A 21,109-nucleotide genomic window follows, 5' to 3' on the forward strand; every position below is an offset into this window, starting at 1 on the left:
TATATACATTTTAATTTGTCAACTAAATAAATACATAGATACATAAATACATTGAGCTTTCTGAGGAGACCTGGAGCCTGCATATTCTATGCAGGTGATTTGAATGGAGACACAAGAGTGCACCTCTGAGTCATTTTGGGTAGTGCTCTGTAGTTCTCTGTCTTTTTTGGACTTTGAGGACTTATACAATACAGTGAAAAGCACTGTTCTGAAGTCTCAACGGTAAAGATTCTTACAAAGCGAACGATAAAAAGTTTCCCTTCTTTCTCATCTACACGCTATCTTCTCCTCCCATTGACGATATCCTCCCACTTCCCTTTCCATCTTGTTATGTATTTGGTTGAATCAGATTCCATTGCTGATATTCGACTACTTAGATGTATTATAACAGCAATATATTATGCAATTATGCACCTATGCCATTGGAGCCACATGATGAACGTGTGTAAAATATATATTATGTTAACATAGAGTACCATACTATACAGTGTATTCTGACTCAATATCCTTCCACCCAAGAAATACATCTTGGAGATTGTTGCATGTCAACATGTGGAGATCTGTTTTTTTCTTTGCAAGGCTGTATAACCTCCTATGTTATAGATGTATTCGCTTTTTTTTTTTTTTTTTTTTTTGTATATTTGCTTCCTTATTGATAGGCACGAAAGTTCCCTCCCACTGCCAAGTTTTCACAGTTATTCGCAATGGCACTCTCAGGTCATGCATCTCAGTGTGCATGGGTGATTTCTTTTTGTAGGATATATTCCTAGAAGTAAAATCCTTGAGCTTTTAAAAAAAAATCACTTCTGCCTTTTGCATCATGGGTGCTTAGTGAATGTATAATTATTTGATCAATAATGAATGTGCAATGAGTTTTATGAGCAGAGAACTCTCACCTCATATTTGGCAAAATTTTCTCTCACCTCAGACTTGGGCTATTTTAAGAAAAACGAAATCTTAAACCTTTTGAGATTTTAACTCTCATTTGTACTTAAGAGATGATAGTTGGTTTTCAGAGGCAGATCAGTCTTTATGTGGAGTTGCTAAGGCTGCAAATTACAAAATAGGAAAGTGATTGTGTGTGTGCATGAGTGTACTTGTGTACACATTTTGGAGATTTTATATTCAAGCTGGAATGAAAAAAACTATGACTACTTGGGTAGCTGCCATTTTGCTATGGAGGTCCAAGGTCACATATCTAACAGTTCTAAATTTCTACCCCTGGGAAGGAAGTATATGCTCACTGTACCCTTTAATAAAGGCACAGAAATGTACCACGCAGTCTGCATGAAAGCATGAGTGAGTGCTATTCATTTTAAGAAGCACTCAAGCACTGTGAAAATTAGCAGTGGAACATGGTTCCAAATCAAAGTGACACCATAAGCCTAATGAGAAATTGAATACCATCTATTTATCTCCTCTAGCCCAAGATCTTTCTCTTCTGTCATTTGAATGGTTCTGAAGTGCCTTTTCTTCCTGGGCTGAGTCGTGCCTCATGCCTTCTTCCTCTGCCTTGCTGGAAATGAGAGTCCTTGTACCTTTTTCCTTGCTGGAAATGAGAGTCCTTGTACCTTTTTCCTTTCTACATTCATGGAGAGTCCTGCTAGGTGCATGGCAACTTGGCTTTCTGTTTACATGTGCTTCTCTGTCTTGCTAACTCATCATCCTTAGTTTTAGGTGTGATAACTCTAGTGGTTTTCATGAAGCCAAATCACAAAGGTCTGAGAAATACACACAGTGTGTTGCGTGGTTTGTCTTGGAGCAAACCAAAATTTGGGAAATTGTCTGGGTAGGGTAAGGTCACTTAGCTGTGAAGCCACTGCTGTTAGGAACTGGAGAAGTGATTTGAGGTTGAAAACAGGGTAAGAGTATTTACTCTTTAGCCCCTTAAGGAATGCTTCTTCAGCTTCTTTAACTCACTGAGTTTGTGTTTGAAAAATATCCCAAAGCCTTTGCTTAAAAATCATGTATTATATAATATCCTTCGAATAAGTTTCCAACATACATATTTTTGTTAGCATTTAGTGCTACAACTTTTATGAAGAAAACTGCTATTTTTTTAATTAACTGATGAAAAGGGATGTAAGTGAGGTGGGGACATTTCCATGTTACTGAATCTTGATGGTGGCCTCCAGTCACTCATGGAAAAATGTATTTCTGATTACTTGTTGTGTGCCAGAAATGTTGCTAGGATTTAGATGCATGGAAGCAAATAAGAAATATGAAAGTCCTACCTATAGAACTTATATTCTAATGGAAAACAGAAACTAATTCTATTGCCTTAGTTATCCATTGCTACATAAGTACCCCCTCATAGTTGCTGTGGGCTGAGAGTCCAAAAGCATGTTTGCTGAGTAGTTTTGGCTGGTGTTGGTGGGAGCTAAAATTGTGTCAAGGCTCTGCTGGAGGTGGACCTTCACTGAGCTCTCTCACCTGGCTGTTAGCAGGCCCGAGATTTGCTGCCCACAAATTTACAGGGAACTCTCTAGAAAGGTGCCTTGGGACAAAGGACATAGTTCCTCCAGAATAAGCAATTCGAGAGAGAATGAAAGAGGGGACACCCAAGGCAGAGAATCCAGTTGCTTTTATTACCTAATTTAGGAAGTGACATTCCATCTCTCATGCTGCATTTTTTTCATTCCTATAATTAATTAATCTAGCCTGTCCCAAAGGGGAGGGAGTTACACAAGAACAGGGATCACTGGGGACCATGTTACAGGCTTTATACCACATTTATTAAATGCCTACCCTGGGGAGCACTGAGAAAACCATAAAACAGCAGTAATGGGTATAACAGCCAATGACACTTATTGGGGACTTAATATTGTATCAACTGTGTATCAAAGGTAGGGATAATGAAAGCTCACATATATGGAACCACCATTGTGCCAGGCACTGTACTCAGTGGCCATGTGACCTTTCTCATCTGGTCTTCATAACAGCCCTCTCTGTACCAATCAGTACCCATTTTACAGATAAGGAAACTGAGGCACAGAAAACAGTGGCTTCTGAAATTCTCTTCTCTGTGTCATGCACTGCATTTTTCTCCCATTCACCAGTTGCATTTTAGGTCTCAATTCATTTTCACCACCTTCCTGAATATACAGAGAGAAGGCCCATGCAATAAACCAATCAAATCCTGGCTATCCAAGCTGCTCTATCTGCCTCTGAAAGCCTAGGGGTAAAGGAAAATTGTCCTCATGAGTAGTTTGTGAGGTGTCATCCAAAGTACTTTTGAGGCAAAGTGTTACGTTTCATGGCCATGGTTCCCAGTAGGGATAGCAATATTGCAGTCAAATGCAGTAACATCTCTGCCCATCCCTAACTCTCCTCTCAAACCAGTTTATTGAAATGAGGCCTCACTTCACAAGTAAATAAATAGTCAAACTCTGGATTTGCTTCTGCTCCAGGTTACTGTATATTTCCACTTAATGAGTCCGTTAAAGCTTAAACCAAACCTTTTGGAAAAGAAAAGGAAAACCGACAGCAGCTGTCCAGGGCTGTGGGAGTTGGAAAATGCAATTCATGTGACTTGGTGGAATGCCAGTGAAGCTACCGTTAGATTATTCACTAAGTAGCACTCTGTTTACTGTTAAGGTAAGTGGAGACAGAGAGGGCTCTGGAGATGCCCGACCTGCATTTGGATGACAGGTATTGACCACCTCCTTGGTGCCAGGCATGGTGCTATGCAGAGGCATATAATAGCACACACAGAATACAGACCATCCCCTCAAGGGTTTTGCATTCTTGTGGGAGTCAGCAACACAAGACTTAAATAATGTGTCATGTGTGCTAAGGAGAGGAAGTTTGGGATTCTATGGGAGGACATAACCTTGAGAAGAATCAGGCAGAAAAAGTCCAGAGAGAAGGGGTTGTTTCTGCTGAGATATGTAGGCCAAGAAAGAGTTAGGGACGTGAAGACAAAAGAGAGGACAGTTTTGTCAAACATCAGCTATAAATACTCAAAAGCAGCTAAAATAATGATATATCTGCAAAACTGCAAGCAGTTCCGTAGGGTTGAAGAAAAGATAGTAAAGTGAGGGCTGGAATGGGAGGGCAGAGAAGTGGCAGGTTGGAAGAGTAGCTAAGTATTTTGGGCTTCGTAACAAGTGCATTGACACATTTTAAACTCACGGGGGAAAACTGATCCTTTCACTGTATTAACAGCCTAGCTTATAATGTTATTTAATTAGAAAATTTACAGAATACTTTTGATTCAGTGGTAATGTGTCAACAACCCTCAAATACTATGTGTTTTTCTGTAAAGTGTGGAGGTGGGAAGGGAAGCAACATGGGGCATGATTATTAACAGCACAGCTTGTGGAATCAGAGATAGTGTAAGCTGGAATTATAGCTTATCCAATTACTTAATGTGTGAGTTTAGGCAAATCTGCTAACTTACCACGATCTACAGTACCCCATCTGAAAAATGGGAGTAATAATACTGATCTCATAGAGCTTTTGGAATAATTGTGTTAGGTTTGGTCGCTGCATAGCACATTACCACCTGCAGAAGCTTAACACAACACTCTTTTGTTATCTAACAGTTCCTGGGTATCAGAAATTTGGGCATGGCTTAGCTGGGTTCTCTGCTTAGAATCTAATAGACTGCAGTCAGGGTATCAGCCAGGACTGGGTTCTCATTAGAGACTCATCTGGAACAGGATCTGCTTTCAAGCTCCCTCAGGTTACTGGCAGGATTCATTTTGTTGTAGCTGCAGGATTCGTGGCTGCTTGCTTCTGCCCATCCAGCAATGGGGGGAGAGAGAGACAGAAAGACAGGGAGGGAGAGAGATCCAGCAAGAGAGTTGCTATAATCTTATGCAATCACTTAGGTTGGTTTCCTCTCTTTGCAATTGTGAATTGTGCCGCATTAAGCATGCACATGCATGTCTGTTTTTCATACAGTGACTTCTTTTCCTTTGGGTAGATATCCAGTAGTGGGATTACTGGATCAAATGGTAGATCTATTTTTAGCCTTTTGAGAAATCTGCATACTGTTGCATACTGTTTGCTACAGAGGTTAATTTACATTCCCACCAGCAGCATATAAGAGTCCCTGTTTCACCACATCCATGCTAACATCTGTTGTTGTTTGACTTTTTAACAGTGGTCATTGTGGCTGGGGAAAGGTGGTAGCTCATTGTGGTTTTAATTTGCATTTTCCTGATGATTACTGATAAGCATTTTTTTCATGTTTGTTGGCCGTTTTTTGGCCATTCTCATCTTTTGAGAAATGCCTGTTCAAGTCGGAAACTCAGAAAGAGGGAGGCTGGGAGGAGGGCAAAGGATGGAAAATTACCTGTTGGGTACACGGTATACAATTCAGTTGACAGTACACTCAAAGCCAAGCCTTTACCACTATACAATTCATCCATGTAACCATAACCCACTTGTGCCCCTAAAGCTACTGAAATTAAAATAAACCTTATATAATTGTATACACACAATCATACATATCTCATCACTTCTGTCATATTCCATTGGTTAGAAACAAGTTGTGAGTCCTGCTCACATTCAAGGAGGGATTAGCAAAGGCATGAATGTTAGGATGTGGGGATCATGGTGAGAAGAATCCTCAGGGATGCACACCACAAGAATTTGGTAAAATCATGCACAGAAGGACAGAATAGAAGCATTTAGCCTTGTGAAGAATTACCAGGGCACAGAAAGAGAGAATGGAAGAATATACCAAACAGAGCACATGGAGAACTTGCTCGGATCTCTTAACTGTTGTTGTTATGGTTATGATATGATTTTTAGGAACATGTGGCAGACTGTTTCTGTGACTTTGGTAGCAAATACATATTGGATGTACTTGCTTAGTCAGTTCTGTGGTCCAGAGGACACTCATGGGGAGAGATCAAGGTTGCTTTTGGCAGGTGGGGCATTTCGTAACCGAATAAAACCCAGTCAGTAAAAGTAAGCAACATGCAGAGTCTAGGCAAGTGTTGCAATGTATGTGTGCTCTTGATCTGAGGACGACCATGCATTTGACTCAGACTAGAAACATACACCACACAAATCCCACCCAGGCAGTGCTCTATTACTGTATGCAGAAGGCAGTAATTTTTTTGTGTACATGCACATATGCATGTGTGTCTGTGCATAATTGACCAGCTATCCTCATGTTTCCCTATGGTGAATGATTTATTAAGTTATCAGACTTGTGGAACACCTACTCTGGTGGCCATGATGCCAGCCTCTAGAGGTAAATAGTAAAAAGTACAATAAAGGAGCTATCTTCAGGAAGCTCAAATGACTGTGGCAGATAGAACCAGTAAACTGACAACTGACAATTCAAAAATCCATGGGGGAGTTCCATTTCGAGTTAGATGGGACATATTTAGGGCAACTCCTACCCTGTCTGTTTCGCTTTGATATGTTTCACTACAGATCAAAGTCAACTTCAGAGAAAAATAACGAAACAAAACAAAGACACCCAGATATACAGGAGGACATTATGTAATGATAAAAGGGCCAAGTCACCAAAAAGACAAAACAATCCTAAACAATCTTGATTGTTTATGCACAAACTACGGAACTTTAAAATAAAGCCAAAACTGATGGAACTGAAAAGAGAAGTGGAGAATCTACAAACAGAAGTGAAGTCTCTCTCACTATTTGATAAAATTACAATTGAGGAAATTAACGAAGCTGTAGAAGTACTAAGCAACACCATCAGCCAACAAAACATAGTTAAAATGTATAATCAACACCATCCAACAACAGCAGGATGTCTGTTCTGTTCACGTCCACATGAGATATTTACCGAGATAAACCATATTCTGTGTTATAAAACACTTAACAAGTTTAAAATAATTGAAATCATATAGTTGTTTTCCTCTGACAAAATTGAGTTAAACTAGAAATCAGTAACATAAAATAAACTGGAAAAAATCTAAAGGCACTTGGAAATTAAACAGCAAAGTCTAAATCACCCTTAGTTCAAAGAGGAAGTCTCAAGGGGAATTATAGAACTTAAGTGAAAATACATTTTACAAAATATATGGTGGGAAGCTAAAGCAGTGCTTAGAGGGATATATATAATGCTAAATGCTTCTATTAGAAAACAAGAACATTCTCAAATCAACAATGTTAACTGCACAGCATAAGAAACTATTAAAAAAACAAAGCAAATCAAAACCAAATACATGCAAAGAGAAAGAAAGGAATACTAAATGTAAGATAAAAAAATCAATGAATTTGAAAATCAAAAAGCAATCAAACCTAAATCTGGCTCTTTCAAAGCATAGAAGTGATGAATCTATTCTAGCAAGACTGACAAAAAGCAGAGATGACAAAAATTACAAACATCACACAAATTAAAAAGATTATAACGAAATAATACAAATAATCTATGCACATATAGTCAGCAACTTACATGAAATAGACTAATTCCTTGACAACCATTACCAAAACTTATTCAAAACAAACAAGATAAGCTGAATGGTTCAGTAGACTTATTTAAAATATCTTGCCAAAATAAAAATTTTCAGACACAAATGGTTTCACTGGCTATTCCACGAAACTTTAAAAAAAACCAAAAAACTATACACAGTCTCTTCCAGAAAATAGAAGTGAAAGATATACTTCTCAACTCAGTTTATGAGTCTAACATTAATCTGATACCAAACAAGGCTATATATAATATTATATATACACATACATATATATACACACACACATATATGTTAAACATATATCATGGAACACATATAATATAGAAAAATAATAACATAGCATGACCACATAGTGTTAATCCCAGGAGTGCAAAGCTGTTTTCATATTGAAAAAAATCAATGTTATGTACCATATTAACACAATAAAGAAGAAAACTAACGCATGACCCTATAAAATAGTGCTGAATAGTATTTGAAAATAAAAGCTAATGTACATTGTTGATAAAAACTCTCAACTAACTAGAGATAGAAGGTACCTTCCACAACCTGGTAGGATATCTATAAACAACCCCACAACTAATATCATACTTATTGGTGAAAAAGTGACTATTTTCTCCAGTAGAGCAGGAATAAGGAAGGAGCTCCACTCTCACCACACCTCTGCCACCCAGTACTGGAAATCTTACTCACTACAATAAGGAAGAAAAAGAATTATAGATTCTATATATGGATTGGAAATTAACATACAAGGGCATCTTTATTCACAGATAATGTAATTGTCTATTTATAAAATCCCAAGGAACTCTAAAACCTCTTAGATGAAAACACAAATATCAATCATATATCTATATACTAGGAAAGAAGATTTGGAAGCCAAAATTTAAAAACAAACCATTTACAATTGTTCCAAAAAATGAAATACTCAGCTATAAATATAATGAACATATAAGAGATCTTTATGCTGAAAACTATAAAATATTTGTGAAATTAAAAAAAAGAAAATCTAAAATATATACATAGATTCAAAGACTCAACATGGTAAAAGTGTTAATTCTGTACAAATTGATGTATAAGTTTAACACAATACAAATCAAAATGCTGGCAGGCATTTTTGTAGCTATGAACATGAAGATTCTAAAAATTATAGGGAAAAACAAAAACTAGAATATCCAAAATAAAGAAGAATAAAATTAGATGAGTATATCTAATTTATTTTATATAAGCCTATGGTAATAAAGGTAGTGCAAACTGGTAAAGGAGTAGACACATTAATCAATTGGACAAAATAGAGACTCCAGAAATAGACCGACAAAATATCCTTAATTAAATGTTAGAAAAGGTGCAAAATCAAAGGAAAAATGATTTTGTTTTCAACAATTGGTGTTGGAATAATTGCATATACATTTGCCAAATCATATACCTTACACAGAAATTAACTCAAAATGGATCATAGATCTAAATATAAAATGCAGAACTGTAAAGTTTTAGAAGAACACATGGATAAAATATTCACGTCCAAAGGAGTTAAAATAAGAATTTTTGGCCATGATACCAAAGGCACAATCTCACCTCCCCAAAAAGGCTTAATTTGACTTAACAAAATTGTTAATAAATTCTACGTGAGGGACTCTGTTAAAAAAGACAAGAGTCTGTAAAGAAATATTTGTAAACCACACTTGACAAAATGTTCAGTATCTAGAATATGTTTTGAACTCTCAAAACACAAAAGTAAGAAAGCAAAGAAGCTATTTTAATAACGGGGAGAAGGCATGACTAGTCACTTCACTTAGAGTATATTCATACTCCTTTCTTATTGGGTCCTGGGTGGAGGGAAAAGAGGATATTCATAAGGCGAAAACCTAAAAAACAAAAAACCGTGAAAAGGTGTTTAACGTCATTAGCCATTCAGCACATGCAAATTAAAGCTAGGATGGGATACCATTAAACATCTAGTAGAGGCATAAGATAAAAAAAAAATTGACAATCCTTAGTACTGTTGAGGATTCAGAGAAACTGGATTTCTCCTGTACTGATGGTGGGAACGTAAAACGATGCAGACGTTTTAAAAACATTTTGACTGTCTATTACCAAGTTAAATATATACTTATCATAAAGCCTCACAATCCCACTCCTGGGTTTCTTACCCAAAGAAATGAAAATGTATGTTTATAAGAAACACGGACATGACCATGTATAGCAACTCTGGAATAGCCCCCTAGAAACAAGCCATTGGTCTTCAAATAGACGAATTTAAAGTATGACATGTACACGTGGAATACTACTGAGCAATAAAAAGGAACAGCTATTGATACGTGTGACAACTTGGATCTATTTCAAAAGCATTATGCTAAGAGAAAGAAGCCAGTCTCAAAAGATAACATACTGTATAAACCCATTCCTATGACATGGGCAAGAAACAAAGCTGTAGGGTTGGGGAGAAAAGATCAGGGGTTGCCAGGGATTAGGGGTTGAGGGAAGGGTGATTGCAAATGAATAACACAAGAGAGTTTGTGGGGTGACGGAACTCTTCTGCTTCCTAATTGCACAGCTGTTGTAAGAATCTATAAATTATGTTAACATTTATGATATTGTACATCCAAACTTTCAAATTTATGGTATATTAATTTAAACTAAAATAAAATAAATGCAAGCCCATAAATTATATGAGGATAAAGTCTCTGCATATTTTTGTTGTTATATCTCCAGCCCGTAGCATCATTCCTGGCAAACATTACACATTTAAGAATATTTGTGGATCGAATAAATGAAAGAGTAAAGAATTACTGGTGTTATTATTATTTATTTATTATTTTTTGAGAAAGTGTCTTCCTCTCTTGCCCAAGCTGGAGTACAGTGGTGCCAACACAGCTCACTGTAATCTTGACCTCCTGGGCTCAGGTGATTCTCCTGCCTTAGCTTCCTGAGTAGCTGAGACTACAGGTGCACCCCAAAATAACTGGCTAATTCTTTTATTTTTAGTAGACACGGGGTCTTGCCGTATTGTCCAGGTTGTTCTCAAGCTCCTGGCCTCAAGGGATCCTTCTGCCTCAACTTCCCAGACTGCTGGGATTACAGGCTTGAGCCACCCCACCTGACAAGAATTATCTTTTAAAAGATATGTTAGGAGCTAGTTTAGGGGAAATATGGTGACTACTTGGACCCATACATTTATATTGTATGACGATACTTCACAGCTATAGATTACTAATAATTTATAAAGTACACTGTTTTATATTTAGAATTTGCAATATAAGAAGAAGGGTTTTGCAGGAGGGTGGGGCTACGGTCATTTGATCCAGTTTCTGTTTTAAGAATATCCCACAGCTTGTAGTGGGGAAGGGAAAGGACAGAGGGAAAGATCTCTGTTTTATTAATGCTACATCAGTGACTATTCTTCTACGTAGATCTTTGTGCATATGATGTCTATTTAATTCTAAAAATGGAACTACTAGGTCAAAGGTTATGTACATTTAGAAATATTACACATATATTATATGACCCTCCCAAATGCCCACAGCGTTTTATACTTTTACCAAGTTTTAGGAGAGTTTTCAATGAACTTGTACATAAAATAAAAGCTGGTGGCATGGTGGCTCACATCTGTAATGACAGCACTTCAGGAGGCCAAGACAGGAGGATTGCTTGACCTTAGAAGTTCAAGACTAGCCTGGGCAAAAATATTTTTTAAAAAATTGCCGGGTGTAGTGGTGTGTGCCTTTGGTCCCAGCCACTCAGGAGACTGAGGTGGGAGTATCACTTAAGTTCAGGAGATTGAGGCTGCAGTAAGCCAAGATCACACCACTGCACTCTGGCCTGGGTGACAGAGTGAAACTCTGTCATAAATAAATAAATACAGCTGATACAGTATTTGTAATTTGAAATATGTACTGTGTACTTCTAAACCATCCCTCCTCCCTCCTCCCTCCTCCCCTCCCTCCTCCCCTCCCTCCTCCCCTCCCTCCTTCCCTTCATTCCTTCCTTCTTTCCTTCCTTCCCTCCTTCCTTCGTTCCTTCCTGTAATAACTTGTGAGTTTTCTAATAATGTCTTCACCAACAGGGCAATACATGATAGCCCTCATTTCACATCCTACCCAAACATGCGAGCATCACAATAATCCAAAATCACCCCACATACACAAACAAACAGACTCTATACCACATACGGAAAAAGTAGCTGGCTTTAGTTCAGTGATTTTTCAATGAGGAATGCTGCACTTCCAATGAAAACAGACAGCCAGTGTAGAAACAGTCCGTATCCCCTTTCTACTGTATGACTCTGATTCATAAATTACTAAAGTGTATTCCTGAGAAATAAATATTTCACCAGCCAGTGACAGACTTATGAGCTAATTAAAATCTGAGCCCTGGAAGAAGTGGTGCCATTAGCTCGATTCACAGGACTGGAAAGTCTCTGTCTGCTCATGGACTCAGAGGTAGACGTTTACATATGGGAAGGAGGCGGCCGGCTTATTAAGAGCAACATTTGGGTTTGGATGAAGGGAGCACTCTGTCAAAGCTGAGATATTCAAAGAAAAGCCGAAATGACAGTATGAGAAGTTTCTTTTGCCCATGAGAAGAAGGAGGTAATAATACATGGTGGTTTTAAGTGTAAGGGCTTGGGGGGCAGGTCATACTGTCTTGAATTCAGGTCCCAGATCTGCCATTTAGCAGAGATAGAACTTTGGGGCTGTTGTTCGGTCTTTCTAAACTGCAGCATCCTCATTTGCACAGCAGGTATAGAAATCCGCATAGTGGCATGGGCATAAAATCAGATACTATGTTTAGATCCTCAGCAGAGTGCCAGCCAAATACTTGGTCAATAGATGGTAGGTACCTGTTACTAGCGCCAACTATTGTATCCACAAGAAGTCACGTTTAAACGTCCAGTTTTCTGTTAAAGATTTCCAACCTGTTGAATGCTAAGCAGTTTTCTAGTTTGAAGTTGGTTCCCTCAGAAACTATGGTGGACACACATATTTTGATAACTTATGATGTGCGAAGGGACAGATAGTTCAAGCATTTTACGGTCACTATCTCATTTCATCATCACCATAACATAGAAGATGGATATCATTAACTCTACAGAGAGAACTGAGGAACAACAGCAATGAGTTATTTGCTCTAAAATTTAACCCAAGTTGTTGTTGTTTTGTTTTGTTTTAACAGATGCCCAAACTCCCTTTGTTTCACACAGCTATGCAAATTGTGAGGCCAAGGATATGACCACAAACAATTAAGGTTTAATTTACATGACTAACCAGGTGAGGTGGCTTACACCTGTAATCCCAGCACTTTGGAAGGCCGAGGCAGGCGGATTTCCTGAGGTCAGGAGTTTAAGACCAGCCTGGCCCACATGGCAAAACTTTGTCTCTACTAAAAATACAAAAATTACCCAGGCGTGGTGGCAGACATCTGTAATCCCAGTTACTCAGGAGGCTGAGGCAGGAGAATCACTTGAACCCGGGAGATAGAGGTTGCAATGAGCTAAGATCGCACCATTGCACTCTACCTAGCATGGGTGACAGAGCAAGACTCCGTCTCCCTGTCCCCACTCCCCCCGCCCAGGAAAAAGTTTACATGAATAAGCTTTCTTCCCCATGAAAATAATATGTGTCACTTCGCACTTGGTCTGCCACACACAAAATCCCCACCCTATCTGGCACAGATACACTTAACGTGCAATATGAAGTACAATTTCCATTTTATTTTTCTCCAGAGAATAGTCTGTCTTCAGTCTTGAAGGACTCAGCTCCTTACATGGGCTTTGGTGGGGGTCATGGGGCAGGTGTAAATGTGTAAATCAAGGTGGGAGTGTTTGGTCCTTGCGGGCTTCACAAGTCGGATTCCTGACTACTTTGCTGTGAACTGCACAGCTTACACAGTAATGTAGCTTCACATACAGCTTGGGAAGCACAAAGGCATCGAAGACGCTCGCGTCAGAAACATCCCTGACTGCTGCGGCCTCCACTATGTTTCGAATACGAATTTCTTAATGGTCTTGTCTCTGGGGAAGCATTGGGCACAGTTCGTGCAGCAAATAGGTTGCATGTGGCTGCAGCCCTTTTTGGCATGACTGTCGTTCCTCCTTTTCTTTGTCATCTTGGAGGCGCGGACCAGAGACCCCAAGTTCTTCTTTTAAAAATATATGTATTCGGCTGGGTACATTGGCTCACGCCTGTAATCCCAGCATTTCGGGAGGCCGAGGCAGGCAGATCACCTGAGGTTGGGAGTTCGAGACCAGCCAAAGATTTTCTTTCAGTCTGGCCAATATGGTGAAACCCCATCATTTCTAAACATACAAAAAATTAGCTTGACATGGTGGCAGGCATCTGCAGTCCCAGCTACTCGGGAGGCTGAGGCAGGAGAATTGCTTAAACCCAAGAGGCGGAGGTTGCAGTGAGCCAAGATTGCACCGCTACACTCTAGCCTGGGCGTGACAGAGCGAGAGTTTGACTCAAAAAAAAAAAAAAAAAATTTCTTGCGGTCCCAAGAGAAAATCTGGTTGGTCCTTCTTAGCCCCCTTTTGTTTCAACAGCTATGAGTGAGGGGAGCACTTCATGTGGTCATAAACGGTGGCCAGGGTTTTACCCCGACTGTGATTACAATTTCAGAGAAAGTAAGTCTCTGTGAACTAGCCACAACTGCCTCTAAAAGCATAAAATCATTATTCAGCATTCTTCACATTTTCCTTTATCCATGGTGTTGTCAGCAATATGTAATATTATCCATAGTATTGATGACACTGTGCTTGGTCGCAAGAGAGGAGTTAAGGTTAAAAGTAACAATCTCGGCCGGGCGCGGTGGCTCACGCCTGTACTTCCAGCACTTTGGGAGGCCGAGGCGGGCGGATCACGAGGTCAGATGATCGAGACCATCCTGGCTAACACGGTGAAACCCCATCTCTACTAAAAATACAAAAAATTAGCTAGGCGTGGTGGCAGGGCCTGTAGTTCCAGCTACTCAGGAGGCTGAGGCAGAAGAATGGTGAACCCGGGAGGTGGAGCTTACAGTGAGCGGTGATCGCGCCACTGCACTCCAGCCTGGGTGACAGAGTGAGACTCCCTCTCAAAAAAAAAAAAAAAAAAAAAAAAAAAAAAAAAAAAAAAAAAAGTAGCAATCTCAGTTCTGGCTATAAGCATTTTGTAAATAATAACTTATTTGATACTTATTATTACCCTATACACTTAGCTGCTGTTATCCCCATTTTATAGATGCCAAGGTAGGGAGAAAGAAATATATTAAGAAATAAACAGAGCAGTTTTTGATGACAGGGATTTACTTACAGGTCTTCTGGTATACAGTGTGTGATGTGTGTGTTGAGAATGTGTAAATTCTGTACCAGGGTGTGAATAAGTGGAGAGTACGAGTCAGGAGTGACAGAGATGACAATTTATGGTGTGGTGTTGATTTCAAGTTAAGTGTATAACCATGGCATGAATGAGTTTCTCTCAGAGGACTTTGGGTTGTATACACTTCATAAATGAGCTCTTATCTTCTACATTTTTTCTCACAGCCCCATGGAGGCAGGCTGTAAGCCTTGGCACATCTTGCTGGGATGACCTGACTGAGAGCAAAGGTTGTTTGCAAGCATGTAAGGACTTTATGAAACAGCATATTAATCAGGCACTTTTGGTTGCAAGCAACAGAATCACAATGCACCCTGTCTTTTGTTTAGAAGAAGGAGTTCATTGGCTTACACAACTGCAAAGGCCCGAAAGAGGCTGGGTTCGGATGCACAAATACACGATTTGAAATCTGGTTATTTGCTGTTTGTTGGCTCAACTTTTCAGTCTTGACATCGTGCTCTGGCAAATTCTTTCTTAATGGAGGCTCAAGTGATGCAGCAGCTCCATGCTTATTCTCTATGAAATGGGCAGCCCTGGTGAAAAGCAAATCCCTCCTTCTTAACCATTCTAACAGAACAATAAAACCCTCAAAGATTTTATTTCAAAGAATAATAGCATGTATTAAGTGCCAGACACTAAGTCCTTTTTGTATATGAACTCTATTATTTCCTTGAATCCTCACAATAATTCTGCAAGATAGGTATTATAATTAACCCCATTTTAATATGATAAAATTTAGTTACATAACAGTTGTGTCAGTTAGTTATTGCTGTGTAATGAGCTAGTCCCAAGCCTAGTGACTTGAAAGAGTGACCGTGAGTCTGAAGTCGGCAAACCAAGAGAGCCTGAATCCTCCAGGGTGACCTCGGCTGGGGTAGTTCAGTTCTGTACATGTGTCTCTCACACATCCCCAGCAAGCTAGCCTGGTTCACTTAGTGAGGTAGAGATGCAGCAATGAGCTGGCACAATTATATAGGCAGAAAGGGCAATGGTACCCAAAGTCTTGGGAGATTCATGCTGGGAACTGGCACATTCTCATTTCTACCATATTGTTACCAGAATGTGTTACAAGTCCAGTTTGGATTCAGAGGTTGAGGAACTAAACTCTACCATTTCATGGGAGGATGTTTTTGGTCATATCACAAAGGGCTAGAACTGGGGAAGAATCGGAGGCTATTTTGGTAATCAGTCTATCATAATGGTAATTTTATTTATTTTATTTTTTTGAGATGGAGTCTCACTTTGTCACCCAGGCTGGAGTGCAGTGGCGTGATCTCGGCTCACTGCAGCCTCCACCTCCTGGGTTCAAGCGATTCTCCTACCTCAACCTCCCTAGTAGCTGGGACTACAAGTGCCTGCCACCACGCCCAGTTAATTTTTATACTTTTAGTAGAGGTGGGGTTTCCTCATGTTGGTCTGGATGGTCTCACACCTTGACCTCGTGATCCACCCACCTCAGCCTCCCAAAGTGCTGGGATTACAGGCGTGTGCCACGGTGCCCGGCCATAAAGGTAATTGCCCAAAGTTACATTTTTAGCAGGATTCAAAACAGGGAAGTCTGGCTCCAGAGTACAAGTTCTTCCTCTTTGCAATGTTCTTTATATAGTTTTTATTGATTCAGTTTGGATAGTAGCCCCACAATGGAACCAATCAATTTGGCCAGGAAAATGAAGTATTTCATTGGTTAGATTTAGGTCCTGTCTTCACCTGTAAGATGAGATACGGGAGTCAGCCCTACCTAAACCGTGGGTACTGGAGGTGGCATAGGAACAGTAGCACAAAGAAAAGTTATTTTCAGAAGAAATAATAGATAGAGATCAGGCCACAAAATAATATCCCTCACTGATAGGGATATGGTGGGGGAAATTGGGTAAATTTCAAGGTTAAAGCCTTGCCATGATGCTCTTGGATTACAATGGAGAGACATATTTGCTCTATTTACTGGGGAAAAAAAGACTGAAGAATTACAACTGGCTTTAAGTGTATGCATCTGATGGTTGACTAGATCATGAGGAGGATAATGTGGACATTAGGAAGAAGGGCCTTATAGAAAGGGCCAGAAATAGCCAATTTCAAGTGCCTGGGAGCCCCCAAATGGGGTCATGTGTGCTATTTTTAAATTACCAGGAGCCAGTACAACTCCTAGCTGCAAAGAGACATTTATCACGCTGAAAAAAAAATGAGTGAATGGTTAGATAGATGGATGGATGATGGATGGGTGGGTGGGTGCATGGATAGATGGTGGGTGAAAAAATAAGCAATGAATGACCCTCTAGATGATAGGTGGAACCTTGCCTTGCTTTCCATTTTCTGCTTCAAATCATTTGCCAGCAATACCAAATAGGATACATATTCCTCTACTTCCATCTACACCTGGCCTCTGATCTTCCTCATTTTTTGTAGATTTTTTGTTTTTGTTTTTGTTTTTTGAGAGAGAGTCTAGTTCTGTCACCCAGGCTGGAGTGCAATGGTATGATCTTGGCCCACTGTAACCTCTGCCTCCCGGGTTCAAGCAGTTCTCCTGCCTCAGCCTCCCAAGTAGTTGGAATTAACAGGCACGTGCCACCATGCCTAGCTAACTTTTGTATTTTTAGTAGAGGCGAAGTTTTGCCATGTTGGTCAGGCTGGTCTCGAACTCCTGACCTCAGGTGATCTACCCACATCAGCTTCCCAAAGTGCTGAGATTGCAGGCATGAGCCACCATGCCAGGCCTGGAGATTCATTATTTTTAAGCCAGCTGAATGGGTTAAGTGTTTGTCCATTGTGCTCTAGAAATTCTCTGAGTGTATTCATATTACTACACTTAACACTTTTGTGAACCACATCCTTTTAGGCAAAAGTGATCACCTCTGTCTTACTCATTGCAGTACTCTAATGCCTAACACAGAGCCTGACCCAGAGAGAGTGCATGGCAAGTATATTTGAATGATGGAATGAAACAGTGAGTCAATGTGCAAATAATGTGCATCGATAAGAATATGTAGGGTCTACAGTGGTGTTGTAGGTGTTACAGCCAATGACATCTCCAGTGCCTTTTTACTTGGTAAATATAAGACTATAATTTTCTTGAAAGCATATAAAATAGGCAATATTCTGGAAGCCCATTCCTGGCCAAATTCTTTGCTTTTAATATCGTGCTTAAATTTTGTCAATGCATTTCTAAAAACATGGAAGAAAACTGAGTGGGGAACAAGAACATTTTCTCATCTCATTCATAATCTATCAGGCAGTCCTGGGATGCCATCAAGAAGACATTACGAGGTGACAGTGAGACAGCAATGACTGCCTTGAGTTTTATCATCAGCCCTGGATAGAGAAGATGCATCACCTATAAGTGAAGGTGATCAGTTCTTCCATTTCCAAAGAGATGGGTATCTTAAAAGTTAGAAATTTGTGACTTTGAATTGCCTTTTTAATCATAAGAATCATAGCTTCTGGCCGGGCACGGTGACTCATGCCTGTAATCCCAGCATTTTGAGAAGCCAAGACGGGCAGATCACATGAGGTCAGGAGTTCGAAACCAGCCTGGCCAACATGGTGAAGCCCCATCTCTACTAAAAGTACAAAAAAGTAGCCAGGTGTGGTATCGCACACCTGTAGTCTCAGCTACTCTGGAGGCTGAGGCAGGAGAATTGCTTGAACCCGCGAAGAAGCAGAGGTTGCAGTGAGCTGAGATCATGCCATTGTACTCCAGCCTGGGCATTGCAGCGAGACTTTGTCTTAAAAAAAAAAAAAATCATAGCTTCTGCTTAGGCAGTGCCTACTTATGTTTTAAGTTATAGTTGGCCACTTTACATCTATCACTTCTGCTCTGGTAGGTTTCATAATCTCCGTTTTATAGTTGAGGAAATGAATACCTGAGAGGGTAGAATAAACTCACCATAAGCAACCTAGCTGGCAAGTGATTGGAGCTGAGGTTTGAACCATGTTCGTTTGACTCTGAACACTGCAGTCTTTCCTGTATACCATCCCTCAAGCAGAGTGTTGGGCCCAGATGAGACAGGCAGAGCTTCCTTAGCATAAGGTTAGCATTGTCTTTTTGGCAGACAGTAAGCCAAACATAACCGCATACATCTGACCAGAGGCTCTTGTACAAATTGGCCACTCAGGTTCTCTGAAGGAGCTTTATTTGGGGCTGATGAATAGTCCTGTGAATACTGGGATACATGAGATTAATTTTTCCCTACGTCTAAGCATCCAAATGGCTTAAATTTCAAAGGACCACATCTTAACTTCTAGGGGGTGAGAGGCTTCACAGCATCTTAAAGAAGTGGTTCTTAATCCACTAGCAAGTTAGAATCACCTGGAGAACTTTATAAAACATTGATGACTGGAGTCTCAGCATTTTTTGTTTGTTTATTTTTTGAGATGGAGTGTCACTCACTTACCCAGACTAAGGTGAAGTGGCACAATCTCAGCTCACTGCAACCTCTGCCTCCCAGGCTCAAGCAATTCTCCTGCCTCAGGCTCCGAAATAGGTGGAATTACAGGAGACTTCTACCATGCCCAGCTAATGTTGACATTGTGAATGGAGATGGGGTTTTGCCATATTGGTCAGGCTGGCCTTGAACTCCTGACTTCAACTGATCTGCTCGCCTCAGCCTCACAAAGTGCTGGGATTACAGTCGTGAGATACCATGTCCGGCCAGAGTTCAAGTTCTTCATCATTACAATGTTCTTTATCTTTATATATATTTAATTGAACTCCTCTGTTGACTGCAGCATTATTTATAATAGCTGAGAGATGGAAGCAACCTAAAGGTCCATTGATGGGTGAAAGGATGAAGAAATTGTGATACACACACACACACACACACACACACACACACACACACACACACACACGCAGACACACAGTCACTTTATCTTGAATAATGTAAAACAGATGTATTTTGGTATAAGTATTTAATTCATGGTGCCTTGCATAATGGTCAGAGGCGCACATATCTGTGAAGGTGGAAGTAAAGGTACAAATAAACTATTTGTAAAGCTGAAAAACAAACCCCACACATGATGGAATAGTATTCAGCCCTGAAAAATAAGGACAGCCTGCTGCACACTTCAGCATAGATATTCCTTGAAGAAATTACGCTAAACAAAATCAACCAGTCACAAGAAGAAAAATACTGCATGATTTCACCTATATAGCTGTTTAAAATACTGAAACTCTTAGAAACAGTGGGCTTATCAAAATTGAAAAAAAAAGATAAATCTTTCAGTAACTGCCATAAAGCAAGAGAATGCTGCCACGTGGTGATAAATAGGTCCCCTGATATATGTGCATAAAAATTGTGCCCATTTTAACAGGATACATTTTTCCCTCTAATAATAAATAATAATGCATTAACAGGATACATTTTTGCAGACTCTGATGAATCTGCAAACTAGAGTCAGAAAACAAACCGTTGTACCAGGACATAAACCAGAAAATAAATAAATAACGAGAATATAAATCATGTGCCTTGGTATTTTCTTGAGTTTCAGAAGTGACCTTCTTATGGCAAAACTATGTTTTGATATGATTTGTATGCATCGAAAATGCAGGTTTTAATACCAGGATCCATGACCTAGAAAGAGGTTTTAGTATCAGATTCTCAATGTTTTTGGTGAAGAGAGAAAGAGAAAACATATCATTAAAAAAATTCTATTCAGTACACGACAGAATTTTATATTTTGAACCAGATATTGTTTTGTATATAAGCCATGGAGAGTACACTTAAAGCTTTGGCTTTTGAGATATTTGGTTTCTAGACTCTTGTTTCTGTAAATCAGAACATTCCAATGTGGGATGAACATATTGGGTGAAGATCATTGCAATGCTCGTTTTTCCAAAGAGATGTAGTTGAAATCATTTAGTAGCATGTGAATAAAAGCAAGGTTTTTAGAGGCAATTCAGTAATTTTGGTAGCTTTTGTTGCAACCAACAGAGAATCAATGACAAGAGAAGGAGAAGAGAGAGAACGGCTCTTATCTTAATTTAAAGGTGAAAGATACACACATGATTAATACCAAAGAAACTTTCCATTTTTTTCATAGAATGAAAGTAACCTTTTAGAGCTTTTCTGTATTGGTAGAAAGCAAAAGCAAAAAAAATTAATTGTTTATTTAAAAAGTGGTATTTTTCTGACTTGTGCTTATAGTTTCATTAGACCTACAATAACACATCATTAAGAAAAACAATAATTGATCTGCCATGGAAAAAAAAAGAATGACTAACATAGCTTCTTTGCTGTCAGCCCTCTTGCACTCCAAAACATAATGCTCATTTTGAAATATCATGGCTAATCCAAAAAATATACAGCTAAACAGAAAAACAACATCAGTTCCAAATATGAATACATGATCTGCTACTTAATATGT

The 21,109-nt window shown here is 39.4% G+C and overlaps 1 protein-coding gene and 1 pseudogene across 1 annotated transcript in view; one reads left to right on the forward strand and one right to left on the reverse strand.

Moving 5' to 3' along the window:
- Positions 1 to 21,109, forward strand: part of RBFOX1 (RNA binding fox-1 homolog 1) — a 2,485,336-nt gene that overhangs the window by 1,882,972 nt on the left and 581,255 nt on the right.
- On the reverse strand, positions 13,015 to 13,637 carry LOC141409367 (small ribosomal subunit protein eS26 pseudogene; annotated as a pseudogene).

Source organism: Macaca fascicularis, chromosome 20 (genome assembly GCF_037993035.2).
Source record: "Macaca fascicularis isolate 582-1 chromosome 20, T2T-MFA8v1.1".
Lineage (NCBI taxonomy): Eukaryota > Metazoa > Chordata > Mammalia > Primates > Cercopithecidae > Macaca > Macaca fascicularis.